This window comes from Phlebotomus papatasi, chromosome 2 (assembly GCF_024763615.1).
Source record: "Phlebotomus papatasi isolate M1 chromosome 2, Ppap_2.1, whole genome shotgun sequence".
NCBI classification, from domain to species: Eukaryota; Metazoa; Arthropoda; class Insecta; order Diptera; family Psychodidae; genus Phlebotomus; species Phlebotomus papatasi.
In genome coordinates, this window is record NC_077223.1 from 86,421,951 (window position 1) to 86,437,711 (window position 15,761).

Genomic DNA, 15,761 nt, shown 5'->3' on the forward strand with positions numbered 1-15,761 from the left:
TCACTTGTAAAGTGACTTAAATCGAAAAAAAAACTAAGCAGTGTTTGTGTTGACATATGCAAAATTGACCACACTGAAGGTTTTATAAAAAATGAGATGTGACACTCACAAATTCACGCATATTTCACCAAGATGTTTCAAGTATAAGGTGGGCCAAATCGAAGTGCCAGTGACGTAGATACTTTTACCCGACTGGTACAGTGTTGACAACTCAGATTTGTCAAACATTTGTAATAGAAGAATAAGAATCGAATAATTTTGCAAAGAATAATTAATTTTCTTTATAAATGAAAATATATTTATTGTTCCTCGGCTAATGAACTTCAAATAAGTATATTATAATGAATTTAGATTTAAAAAAAACACCTTTTTACTAATATGACCACATTGGGTATGATATTAAAATTGCCTACTATAAAATATCGCCCATATATGCCATTAAACTCAATAATTTCCTTAAATCAATTTTCCATTGTCAAATTTTAAAATTTAATCTTATTTTGCAGCTAATATGTTTAAAGATTTCAAAATTGTACATTTCTTAGTCAATTTTCAATTTTATTTAGTTTTTTGAAAAATTATATACTACACAGAAAAAAAATCACAGAGTTCTAGGCAAGGCTAGCCTTACTGGCCAATCTATTATATGGGGTTTTGGAGTACACTCGACTCTTCGTTATCCGGCACTTCATTATCCGGGTGACAGCTGCCAAACACTAGCGGTTGATGTATTCAAAATTACTTTTACTAAACATGAAGTTTCTCCAGAGTGAATTAAAGTATTATTATCATTGTATCGAAGTTTTTAATACTTAATTGTGATAAAAAATGAAACATAAGCACACCATGAAGAAAATTTTCTTGTTCTTTGTGAGACAGAAAATAAATTCACACAGCACAAAATAGAAAAACCGTTGATCATTCAAAAAACCTAAATGTCATTTTGTCCCCCAGTCAGCCGGATAACGAAGAGTCGAGTGTACCACATTTCTCTTTTTACGTCGCGTTCTATATTTTCCATATCGATAAAATGGTTTTTTTCAACAATTTTATTTCCAAAGGAAAAGTAACACTTAAAAAAAAATTGATTTTTTTATAGGTTGTTTCACTACAATGATAATTCCAATTAGGTCTCAAGCATATAAACAATACCTCATTTGATGTTTCGACAGCAATATTTTCCGAAAGTATTCAAGATTCAGAGGCATGTACCTTCACATTTGAAGGCAAAATTGTACCATATGCCTTAGAGCAAATCGATATTGCTTTTTTATTTGTCTATAACAACAATATTTCACATAAATATACCCATAAACTTGATATTAACCTCCATTGCTACAATTGAATAAATCAGGGGGCCAATTCTGACCGTATCTAGTCAGACTACATATATGTAGTCTGACTACATAGCTGTACATGTACACTGCTGGTCAATGTGTGTGAGTGTAGTCGAGACACATTTTTCAGTGTTGCCGTATCCCTATCTAGTCTCTGGGATTCGATAAGTTGGTTAACGAATTGAAAACGCGACAACCCCTGACTAGATAGGGGACTACATAGCCAAAAGCTATCTAGGCACCTCTTGGACATGCCTAGATGGCAAAAATTTCTCTGAAATTGACCAAAAATGTTTTTAATATAGTTGAAGACATTCAGTAAATGTAAAAAATGCTAAATAATTAAAGTTATATGAAATGTATGCACAAATTCCACATATTTAAAATTGCATTTTTTGTATGCAAAAGTCTACTCAAAATTAGAATATTCTTTACATCTAACGTTTGAAAGCTTAAAATCGCTGTTATTTGAATTTAAAATTTCTTTTCTAAGGTTAATTTTTTATGGATGTATGGTTGCCTATTTAAAAATGTGCCACCCTTAAATTTTATTGCTCGAATTCAAAGAGAAAGCAAGAATATTCTCATTTCTTTGAAAGAGAAGCTTAAATTAAATTAAAAAAAGAGATATAAAATATTTTGATGTATTAACTTGTTCATTTTCCTCTTTAGAAGATATAAACATTTATAGACTTGAGGTCTCGTGTTCACTAATCAAGATAATTAGTGAAAATAAAGAATTATAAAGATGTATAAATATAAAAAATAGTTTTTAATCCACGAGGTTTGTTAAAAAAAAGACTTAAAAATTCTGCAAGCTACGTACATATTGTCTGAAGTACTCTTACATTCTTAACACAAAAATTAGTAGAACTCTTTAATATCTCTTTAGAATATTATAACAATATTCCTGTTGTCTTTCAGAAGCATTATATCATATTAAACAATAAACAATAAATAATGATAGAGTATTTACCAAAAAAAAGCTTTTCTTATGAACGATGCCCAATTTTAATACTCCCTCCGTCCCGAAAAAACTCATACTTTTGCTAATACATTTTATATGAAAGAATGTACGACATTTTTGGGACAGAGGGAGTATTAATTTTCTCCTGCAAATATAATTTATAAATAAAGTATAGATAAAATTCAATCACTAATACTCAAATTTGCAATTAATTGAAAATTGTGATTTTCCGATAAATAATACAAATGAAATTAGAAAAATTATTTCTAACTTGAGAGTTTTTTAATCCCAATAATATGGTTTTAGTAAAAGCTATAAAAAGAATGCATAAATAACTATATTAAGCCTTAATGTTGCTTTCAAATTGAAAAGTTTCTAAAGGAAAAATCCTTTAGAAATAACAATTTGTCTTTTAAAGTTGTTAAAAAAGAAAGATATAAGAAATTATAATTGAATTTTAATAATTTTTCTCCTTGTCTTTCTCAATACCCGCTAGCTTCTAAGCTTTAATACCTAAATTTGCCTATGTACAGTGCAAGCATATTAAATTAACAGTAATTAAATAGTCCTATCCCATAAAAATTAATTCACATCTCATTACGAATTATCGTAGACCGCATTTTTGTTAACTCTAAAAGAGTTTTATTAAAAAAACCGTCAATTTATTAGCAAAATGTCATAAAACTTTTTTTGAAAATAATGCAGAATTTTATCGTCTTCTATTACCCGTTAACTACCCCAAGGCCTTCATTTAACTGTTTTAACACGTTCTTGTACGAGGATCAAACTCTATTTGCTGTAAATAAATTTAAATTTAATTGAAACTGTTTTTGACTTATCAATTAGCGTTTTATTTTTTCTCTTGATATTTTTAGGATTTTTTTTATAACGATTATAGCCAGAAATTAAATTATTTATCATCAAATACCACAAACCTTTTGCAAGAAATAAAGGAATTATTTTTTACTTTACTTCTTTTTTAAATGAAGAAAATGGGTAATTTAATGCACCCACAATATTAATGCACCCATTCCCAAAAAAAGATACAATTTGAATTCAAATAATTACCGCGAAAATAAATAGCGATTTTCAGTCTCAATCAGTGTGTCTCCACTGAATTTCGTCAATTGCGGTAGTTGTCTCAGTCACCGCCGAGTTTTCGTTGTTGACTAAATGAAAAACAATAGCTCCGCAAAAGACAGTTTTGTGCAGTTTAATCGCGGAAAAACATATTAATTCGATTAGAATCTGTAAAATACATTTCAATAAGGTATCATCTTTTTTCCAAAGTGTTTTAGTGCCTGTATTCGTAGGTAGTAAAATGTGAAGTGGCAAAAGCTCGGCATCCTGTGGCTCACACACACAGAGACATTTCAACGAAGCTATGTAGTCTCTTACTACATAGCAAATAAACTTCAGAATTGGCCCCCAGATATAGATATAATTTTCTTAAGTTAAAAAAAAATCTCGCGAATCAGTACAAACTTAAATGAAAGGGCAAAAAAATTTTATTCGTAAAATTGAACAAAGAACGAAGTTTACATCAAGTCAAGTACTTCAGTTTTCAGCAGATCTTTCACGAGGTTACGTTACAAAAACATGCCTGCCCAACTAAACTTGGCCATATTCAATAAAATCAAATCCAAAATTCAATTGGGAATTTCGTATTCGACTTTTCACGTTACATCGGAATCACTTAAGCATCGTATATTGATCAGAACTACATACATTTCAACAATATTATGTATAGTTTCTTCAATTTGGCGTATCGCTAATACCTATCAAGGACAATTCACCAGACACCTAGCAATGTCACTCTTGTATTGTACTGGATCCACACAAATAATTGCTAAGAATTTCTTTTTGTGGTACCATCGCAATAATTTACTGTATCTACTGGATAAGGTTCAATCACTCCACAATAACTTCGAGAATAAGGAGTTAAATTCTATTGCGAAGAAAAATTTAACAAAGTTCAGTAACATTTGGGAAACTTGCTTCAAGTGAGTAAAGTCAATTTAAGTATGTGTAAGCGTTGTTCTTGGACTTTAAAATAAGCAAAACACGAAATTTTCATAATAATCACTTATTTTATTTTCAGATATGGAAAAATATTAGTAATTATAACAGGGGTTTGCCTCTCAATTGCTAACGCTGCCAGAGGAAAATCTGGAGTAATTATTCAAATACCACTAATTTCGAATGACTTTCCCTATCAGATTATCTTATTCATACAAATTATATTTGTTGCATTGGGAGCCGTGTTATTGTTTTATGCAGACATATGTATAGCTTTCTTCGGTTTTGAAATTATGGCAGCGTCAGATATTCTCTACGATTACATTTTGGCAAACAAAGATCGGATTAAGGAAGATCCTGACTTCTTAAAAATCATTACAATTAGATACTGTGACATCGTGGATAGTATCAACCGTTTCAACGATATCATTTCCATTGCAAACCTCGTCCACTTTGTAACAAGTGCTTTATTAAGTTTAGCAATCTTCTTTTTCATCCGTTTATACCAAACAAATCCAGTTGGGTATACTACGGCTTTGATTATTCTTGTTGAACTATTTATACCCTGTGTATTTGGGGAATTCATCAAAATCAAAATGGAAAGACTATCGACAACTTTGTATTTAACTAATTGGTATGACTTGAACTTGAAGGATCAGAAGTCCTTCCTACTCGTCCTGGGAATGACACAAAGAGAATATGGATTAAGAGCTGGAGGAATGTACGATGTCAATATCTACACATTTATAAAGGTAATTTTTGTTTCACCGGTTGGCGACAAAGTGATAGATCACAAAGATATATTCTCTTGTAATTGCAGATTGTGAAGATGGCTACATCATGGTGTACATTTATCTTCACTCTGGAAATCGTTCTTGACAAAGAACCTTAAACTATGTGTTACATTTTTCACTACTTATAATCATTGATTGATTCTGACTTAATAAACTTTTGGCACTGCAATATATGGATTATATGCATGTATAAAGTCTATTAATTTAAGAGATTCTCTATACAACTTTGTGATAATGATGACAAACCTCATACCATAAATGCGGGTGGCTTTGTATCCCTGCTTCTCGTATGCTTTTCTTTAATTCTAGCACTTAGGAGTTTTAATCTGTCTGACCTGTTATGTCCGATAAGGGAGGATCATGCTTAAGAGATAGAATTAAAGAAGACCTTACGAAAATCAGAAGTGCAAAGTCACCTGTGCCTGCGGTAACTTTCCTGGCAGAATCTATACTCAGATCAAGCATGTGGCAAGTTAATTCTTTTATATGGAGCTATTTGAAGCCAATTTCCTAAATTGATCTCGGACTCAGCTCACAGTACTCCGAGAAAAAAATGCATTTAAACAAAAATTGAGTATATTTTATCCCTCCATATGGTAAGGTATCTTATAATACGGAAAAACTTCTCACTTTTTAGATATTTAGCGTAACGATCGCGAGTGCAAAAAAATTCCCATATAAATTTAAATCGTAATATGAAAAAGTGGCTTCAAATTTCAATCAACTTGACAGGGGCGTGACTCAGATCGAGATAACTCTAGATATGAACCTCAATTTTGAACACCAAATTCTCCGTGAAAAACTTTAAAATCCATTGACTTTTTATCCATCTATATAGTCATATTTTAAATTTACACAGGGGGTAGTGGGGTACTTTAATAGAGATTTTTTTCTTTCAGAAAGAATTGGACCTTACAATTATTATAATTTACTCCACAGACCCATTATGAAGCTAAATTAACATGACATGACATTATTATGACATGTGCTCTGCTTTAGATAATAAGCAATTTGCCCTTTTAATTTTACTCGACTTTTCCAAGGCTTTTGACAGCATTAATCACAACATTTTTCTTTCAATGCTTCAACAATTTTTCTTTTTCTCCTCACCCAGCATTAAATTGATCGAATCTTACCTTGTTGGTAGGACGCAATCAGTTAAATTAGAAGGATCTATTTCTTCACCTTTACCTCTCTCAAAGGGAATTGGGCAAGGGTCCGTTCTCGGACCACTGTTTTTTTCCCTAGGGAATCATAAATATCATTTCTATGCAGATGACTTGCAAATTTATTGTTTTGCAAATAATAATGCTCCGGACGTCTGTTTCTCTGAGGCAAATTGCCTCCTAAGCTCAGTAAGTTGCTGGGCTAGTTCTAATGAACTGCTCTTGAACCCTAAAAAGTCCCAAGCTTTGATCATCTCGTGTGGGAGATCCCGTCCTTCTCCTAGTCCTCTTAATCTCAATGGTGAAATTATCCCTTACGTCCATAAGGCTAAAAATCTTGGAGTCATTTTCAACGATTATTTGGCCTGGGACGATCATATCTCCTACATCAGTAGGAGAGTGAACTTTTCCCTCTATACACTTAGAAGACATCAATTCTTCATCCCTCAGGATATTCGGCTACTTTTAGTTCGTGCCCTGCTCCTTCCTCTTTTTTCCTATGGTGCTGAGTTATTTTTCTCGTGCGATAAAGCCTCGCTTCGGCGACTGACCGTAACTTTTAATAATTGCATTCGTTTCATTTTTTCACTTCGTCCTTACGACCATGTCTCTCATTATCATACTGTAGTATTGGGGCAATCTTTCCCACTCTTCCTGCAGTCACGAGCGGTCGATTTTTTTGTGTCGGGTGCTTCAATGCGGTCAGCCTGATTATCTGGCTGAGCTACTGCAGCCGGGCTCGTCTACCAGGTCTTCCTGTCTCGTCGTCCCCAGGTCGGGGAGCCGCATTCTTCATTGCTCACTCTTTGTCATGGGAGTGACTCTCTGGAATGAGCTACCCAGAGAGAAGAGGCAGCGGCTCATTCGATCCTTCATGTCGTCTTGACTGCTTTTCTTTGGTTTTTTTTCTCTTTTTACTTTCAATTTTGTACAGTACATACTTTTTGGTTTTTGTTTTGCTCAGATGGCTTATACAACCTACGAAGTAGCATCCACCGTTTGGCTCTGGAGGTTGGTCACCAACACTAAGACGGCGGTGGACGCTAAACTTATCTTAAACCATTTATAACTCTTTGTGCTTTCAAGAGAACTTTTCTCAATAGCACTCATTTTTATTAATAATAAATTGAAATAATAATAAATTGAAATTGAAATTACATTAAATATAATGCTCAGTTCCTTTTCAAAAAAAGTAGAAGAAGCTCTACTTCGAAAGTGCCCCACTTCCCCCTTCTCACATTAATTGAAAATTCCATGAAAACTGCTTAAGGTTAAAAAATCACAATATTACTTTAGGACAACCATAGAAAATTTTAGCAGAAATACTGCTTTCTCGATAAATTTCAAACAATCTCGCTCGGCTCAGCTCTTTTAAGATCGGACTAGTTTTTAATTCGTGCAGCAGTCAAATTTGAAAAAAGTTTGTTGACATTTTTCGTTTGACTATATGATTATTGAATAAAGCAAGTATGCCCAAATTTGCCATGGTTTAACTTAGTTATGATGTGGTATTGCAATTGGTAGTGTAAGTCACAATAAGTATGAGTATGTGAACTTAATCTGTGTATACAGGTAAACAAAAAATCGTTGCATTTCAAACAGTTGACGTATGATTTTCTCTCTAATTCGGGTGACATTTCGGTCCCAAATGCCCGAATTTGAGAGAGTCTACTGTAATAAGGTCCGCAGTTGTCAGAAGGGGCGTAATGATTAAACATATGAGGACCAGTGGATCACCAGTAATCTAAAAACGGAAACAACACTTTTCTGACTATTTTGGAGGATCAAAAGATGCAAGGTGGTAAAGTATGTTAATTCAATTTTGAATATCGTCTAATTCTGAATTTTTCACGAGGATCATTATCAATATTGTTGGCTATCGACCATTATACTTAAATATATTTTGTGAATTACTGAACCTCTACTGCTGAACCTCTAATGCGTATACTGTCGCAAAACCACTCCTCGTATTGCATCCCATCATCACTATCCTCGAACACCGTTCGATGACAATTTTAGGATTAATTACATTGATTGTTACAGGTAGGCCACACCACAAAAAACATAGAATTTCTTCCTTACAAAATACAGTACTATAAATGTTGATTTACTATTTTCTATGGTCAAGTCTTATTGTTTGATTCCTTGTACTCCATATAAACCAAAAAAGTGTTACTAAAAATATGACTCCTAAAAATTATCTTATCATAAAGAAGTTCTATTTCTATGCCCTTTTCAATTTTAATTTTTGGATATTGTACCAAAGGACATTTCGAGAAATTGCGCGTTAAAATGACACATATTTGTAAAACCTTGATGTGAATTTCCATTGCAATATGTAAAAGAATCAAATATTAAAACATATGCTTTTTGTTATGTATTTCACACAGAAAAGCACAAAACAATAATTAAAGGGCAGAAGAATTTTATGAAATCCCCCGCCCCTCCCAAAGAAACACTCAATCAATGTTTACATCAAATGAACTGCGTTCTTCAGTCTTTAGTAACACAAAGTCTTATTCGGAAATTTCCACGTTCAGAGATATTTGCAAAAATGTTTAAGAACGCAATTTTCTTTAAGATTATCTCGAAATCCTACTTTGCTTTTTCGATAATTTTTGGATATTTTATATTTATATTTTTAGATATATTTTTTTGGAAGAAGACTATTGTAAGTCAAAATGCCACTTTTCAGGAGACAGGTTTAAAGTTAGGCAGTTAATATTGATTTTTACTACATTGTAACAATATCTCCCGATACGATTAATAATAATAATAATAGTAAACCAATTGAAAAAAAAACTTGAAAAAAGATGATAAAGAACAACGATGTTAATTTCAATTGCCAATAATAGAAAGAATCCGATATAAAAGCATATGTTTCTTGTTATAAATTTCACATGGGATAACACAAACGCTTAATTAAAGGACAAAATATTTCTATACTAACGCCTAAAAAGGAATAACCGTCAACGGTTACATCACTTTGACTGAGCTCTTCAGTCTTTATTATATCTTTCATAAAGTCGCATTACAGTCAGCATGTCTGTGCAATCAAATTCGGAAATATTTAATAAACTCAGGCTAAAACTTGAAATTGGGATCTCAATTGCGATTTTTAATGTTACAACTGAATCACATTGGAAACGTATATTGATTAAAAGTTCCCTCATCTCAGCAATATTATGCTTAATTTCTACAATATTGCACATTGCAAATGCATTTCAAGGGAAATTTACGAGCAACCTAGCATTATCATTTATACTTTTCTTTGGATGTATACAAATAATCTCAAAAACATTCTTTATGCGGTACAATCGGAATAATCTACTGGAACTACTGGACAAGGTGCAATCACTTCACAACAATTTCGAGAATAAGGAATTAAATTCTATTGCTGAAAAAAATCTAACTAAATTCGGTAACATTTGGAAAACTTGCTTCAAGTAAGTAGTACCGTCTCCTTGCAACTTTCCTTAAGGGGGTAGCCTGAATTAGAAAAACAAAATTTAGGTGGTTTTCGGTTTTTTATTCGAGGAGAAGAAAACGAAGTTTCATGAAATTCTTCGTTATGTTTATACATTCGTTTATTAATTCGTTTGATTCGATTAATAGGGGAAACTGGGGCACCACCAAACACGGAGTTGCACCAAACACTAATTTTTATTTCTAAACTACTTAGAATATCTCGACCATATCATCGGTGGACAAGTACAATGCCTAAAAATTTCTATAAGTCTTGTCCGCTGAATTCGAGTGTCCGATTAAAAAATTGCAGTGTTTGGTGCTACCCCGTGTTTGGTGGTGCCTCAGTTTTCCCTAAGTTTGCAAATCTGCTCAGCGTGCTCAGCGCTCCTTCGATTCCGTAAATACTTCGATTTGGTTTCTGAAGTATTTAAAATATTATGTTCTGATAGTTTTTCTATCGATATAGGTAATAAATAACTATTCGTTTGGGCTTGTAATTCAGGGTTCCCCCTTAAAACTTTGTTATTTAGACCAACAGAATTTTTATAGTAATAGTCTAATTTTTCATTTCAGATTAGGAAAAGTATTAGTAACTATTGGCGTTTGTAGCTTTTCAATTGCCAATTGTGTTATAGGAGATTTGGGTGTGGTCATTCAATTACCATTGATTCCGAATAACTTTCCCTATTATACCCAAATTATGCTATTGATACAATTTATTTTTCTTATATTCGGAGCTATATCTATCTTTTATACAGACATTACTATAGCTTTCTTCGGTTTCGAAATTATGGCAATGTCAGACATTCTCTATGATTACATTTCCGAAAACAAAGATCGGATTCAGGAAGATCCTGACTTGTTAAAAATCTTTATAATTAGATATTGTCAGATTGTGGATAATATAAAACGATTTAACAACATCGTGTCCCTTACAAATCTTGTACAATTTGTAACAAGTGCTTTTCTAAGCTTTGCCACCTTCTTTTTCCTCCGTTCAAACCCAAGAAATCCAGTTGCTTATTCCTCGGCTTTAATTATTCTCTTTCAACTGTTTATACCTTGTGTATTTGGAGAATTCATCAAAATCAAAATGGAAAGACTATCGACAACTTTGTATTTAACCAATTGGCCTGATTTGAACTTGAAGGATCAAAAATCCTTCCTACTCGTCCTGGGAGTGACTCAAAGAGAATATGGATTGAAAGCTGCAGGGATGTACGATGTCAATATCTACACTTTCATAAAGGTAGCTGCTTTTCCTAAACGGTTTTGAGTCAAATAAATTTAACACAAATATTCTTTTATTATTGCAGATTGTGAAGATGGCTGCATCATGGTGTACATTTGTCTTTACTCTAGAGACAACCATGGGCAAGGATAATTAAATTGTTTGTCAACTTTTTAGTAAGTACTTTAGATGGAAATTGTTGTAGGGGAATGTAGACATGGTTCACTCAACTGTACTACGTACATCAATCTTCTGTAGATCTTTCACAAAGTCAACAGCAATTATGTCTGTGCAACGAAACTTGGAAATCTTCAACAAAATCAAGGCAAAACCTGAATTTGAAATCGCAATTTCGACTTTTTACGATAAAACGGAACCACTTTGGCAACGCCTTTTGATTAAAATTTCGTTTATCTCAACAACATCGTTGATCGTTTCTGCAACATTGCACATTATAATACATTTCAAGGACAACTTACGGGAAACATAGCAATGTCACTTATGCTCTTTCTTGGATGTATGAAAACTTTTGTGAAAATTCTCTTCCTTCGGCATCATCGAAATAAAATTAAAAGAACTACAGGATAATGCACAATCACAGTGCAACAATTTCGAAAATGAGGAATTAAATGCAATTGCAGAGATAAATTTAACAAAATTTCATAACATTTGGGACACATTTTTAAAGTGAATTCAAATAGGTTTAGGAAAAAGTGCCCAAGCTTTGCACGGTCCCGTCCCAAGCTTCATAATCCATAATTTTTTCCTAAGTTTTTCAATAAATGTGACTCATATCACCCATATTTTAAAAACATAAGAAAAGTGTCCTGTTTTTAAATTATATTGCTGAATCACATTTATTCAGAAACATAGGAAAAGTTTAGCCATTATGAAGCTTAGGACCGTGCAAAGAATGGGTACTTTCCTTTCCTTTCCTTTTCCTTTAACCCAGATTGTTTTATTCGACCAATTCATATTTTGTGTATTTATTAGCCATACCAAGTTATATGGATATATTTTTAGCTTTCTTCGGTTGCGAAATTATGGCAGTGTCAGACATTCTCTACGATTATATAATCGAAAATAAAAATCGAATTCAGGAAAATCTTTATTTTCTCAAAATATTTACAATAAGATATTGTAAAGTCGTGGATGATATCAAACGATTTAACAACATCATGTCCATTCTGTACCTTGCCCAATTTTCTATCAAGTGCTTTTCTGAGTTTTGCGATCATTTTTTTCATTCTCTTACATGTAGGGGAAAGTCGTCTGCCTTTAAATGCACACTCTTAGAAAAGTTTAGACGCGATTACTAATGAAAATTAGTTGTTCGGGCGATCATTATCAAATCTATTTAAAATAGTTCTTATATTCTTAAAACATTATACTCATAATAAATTTATTAGTAGTGAGAATATAAGACAATATTTACGTGGATAAGTTGCGGCAATTATTTCATAATGCTTTCATACAATTATATTTGCTTGTGTTAATTAAATGAAATCAATATCCCAACTAATATTGGTCACTAATTCCTTTTAGTTCTCACAACCAATGTAAATAGATGGGCCTATATTTTCATAAAGTTATGACTACTTTTCCAATAGTAAAGAGTGGTTTTTATTTTAGTAATGCGTTGAAGCTCTTTCGAATTTTAAGCAACTAATAAGAAATATGCATCACAATGAATGCTATATAGTAACCACAACTAATATGATATAGTTATTATAGCCAATAAGATGGGTATCAACCCCATTTATTTAGTAATTGGAACTAATATGTTATAGTACCCATTACTATTTTGATTTAGTTGTGATAACTAAATGAAAAGGATACTTTAACTAACTGTGGTCAACTATTTCATTTAGTTACCCAAACTATATATATAGTTGGGTCTATATTTACTATATTTTATAGTTCTAATAACTGCATATGAGCTTGTACGAACTAATTTTTTCTAAGAGTGCAGCAGCCTTCAAATATTGCGATTTTTTCGTTGTTCTCAAAAGCATAAATTATATTCTATTAACTATTAGGTAACTATCCATCATCCTCACAAATCATCAAATAATGGAGAGCCTAGCTCCTATTTCCTAGATGCTAGATTAAAAAAAAATTGAAAATGAGCTCTAAACTGTAATTTTGATGTTCCACAAATCATGTGATTTTTCATAGTAAAAATCATTTTACAAATAAATCTTCCATTGTGACACATAGAAGGTTAATCATGCTTAATATTTCTGTTAATACATTTTGGTTCAGATGACACAATTTTTGTGGGTGGCAAAAATTTGCAAATATCACCCTGCAGCAGCCTTTAAATGCTAATGTCGTGTGCCTTTAAATCCTATCTTTCCATACATCAAAACATGTGAAATCGAACTCCTACTTTTCTCTGACGAACGTCATACAAATACTTATAACCTGCTATCTTGCTCCGGCCGGGATGTTTCAAGTTGACAATTTTCAACTTCAATGGCTTTTTCTTCCAAATTTTCATGTGCAAAACAGTGCTTCAGAAAAATGTGAAGAAAAGTTATTGTTTAATGTCTTTTGACTGCAGTGATGATTTTAATGAGTGCGTTAGGCTTCAATCTAATCATTTATAGCCCATTTAGTTTTATTGATTTGATATTCTCAGTGAAAAAAAAAACATTTAAAGGCAGCTGCCTCGCGTTGGAAGGCAGACTATACCAGCTGCCTTCATACAAATCGACATCACTTTTTTAATTTCCTCAGAAGAAAAACCTGAGGACTTGTAAGTGTTAAATGAGGTAAGCATATACGCTGAATGAACAAGAGAATTTTTTGGTGTAGTAGAAAATAAAATCCATTTTGTGGATTCTTCAGAAAAAAATCTTAAATTTGGAACTCCATTTTTCGTTTGAAGGCAGACGACCTTCCCCTAGACATTGTAATGAATATATCTCGATACTATTAATAATAATAATAAATCTCAAAAAAATGGAAAGATTTTTAATAAAATTTATGCATATTGTAACGGAGGCTGTGACCCTTCTAAAGTTGTATCGCATACCCCTCTCGATGAACACTTTGGTCCGAAAAATAGGGCAGTTGAAAATGAATAAAGCGTGTCCACGATAAAATTTGAACAAACAAAAATGTTTCCCATATAAAAACTATTTAACTTCAAAGGATATGTTATATATTTTTGAAAAGCTTATTTCATTAGTATTTGTTTGAACTCATTGCCTTTTTCAATCCAACTTTTGGTTTCCAAATTCTCGGATTTTTCTCTTGTCACTCGCCATCATGGTTTAGACAAGGTTATTTCGACGTATCCTGACTATCCTTTTCCACTTTTGAGCAAAACTTTTGGTGTCATTGGCTGATTTATCCAAAAATCTTTCTTCAAAATACCCCGGTATTTCTCGATGGCGTTATCTCCAAACCAGCAGATTTGAGCAATAAAACTGAGCAATAGTTTTGGTTTTCTTAAATCATCAAATTACGTTCCGAACGGTCTCACGTGAGTTCCCAGTCATTCTTTTAATTATCGAATATGTGAAATATGGATTTTGAAGATGCGTGTCAACTATGGCTTCTCGCCTTTTCCCCATTTTTGTTTAATTTCTCACTGATTAATAAACATAATTAGATGGGAATACTACTAAAAATAAAGCTAATGAATGATACTTCAATGTTTCTAAATTTGGACACTTTAAGGGTAAAATTGGACAATAAAAATAAATTAATTAAAATTGTGGAATTTTATTCCAATATTTGATGAATAATGAATTTTATCTAAATATTTGTTCTTTTTGGAAGATTTTAACACTAAATACGTTAAATTTTGAATATGCTTTGAGTTAAAATTGCTTTGCTGAAATTTCAGAGTGAGCAATTGCTTACGAGAAATATGACAGAACTTCCTGTTTACAGTAGAGTCTCCTAAATTCGAACGCTCGGGGGCTATTTTTGACATTTCTCACCTCCCAAATTCGAACGATTTTTTCAAAACTAACGAAATTTGTGTAAGATTATTTTGTACTTTGAATCAAATTCTCACACTTTCTCGCAAGTTTTAGTGGTAACATACTTTCTTTTCATTTTATACAATAATAATGTATGCAAACATTCAGGAAGAAGCACATAAATATTATTTTCATTCACCTAAAATACGAATATTCTAACATAACCTCACAATTGACATTTTGAATCCAAACGGCGTCCGAATTTAAGAGATTCAGATTTGAGAGACTCTACTGTACTTCAGTCTTATTTAGCTGTGGTGAAGTACTTAATAATTTTTCCTCGCTCTTTTTCAGTGATATTATTTAATGTTCATTGAATATTGTGTTGATTCACGTTAATGGTGTATGTATATTCAATTCCCCCAAGGGGTTAATCAAGATCGAAAATGTGTGTGCTTATTCCGTTATTAACAGATCTTCTAACATCAGAAAATTTCAGATGCTTTTATATTCAATGACTTTGAACTAAATTATTTTATTTTTTGATTTAAATAAAAATTTAAAGAAAATATACTGATTTTCCTCCGGATGCGTCAGGAGGTGCAATCCTTTCAGGACAAGAAAACACAAAATTCTTTGCCAAAGCTTTCGACGCTTCAACGCGTCTTCCTCAGTGGTCAAATCTGTGATTTCCACTACTCCAAATGAGTTTATGGACATTGATCTGGGGCCAACTCAGTTGGCCCCAGATCAATGTCCAAGAAGGAGTACCCGCGACGAATTCCCAATTTTCTCTGTAAATCCTCATTTGGAGTAGTGGAAATAGAGTGTGAACAAAATT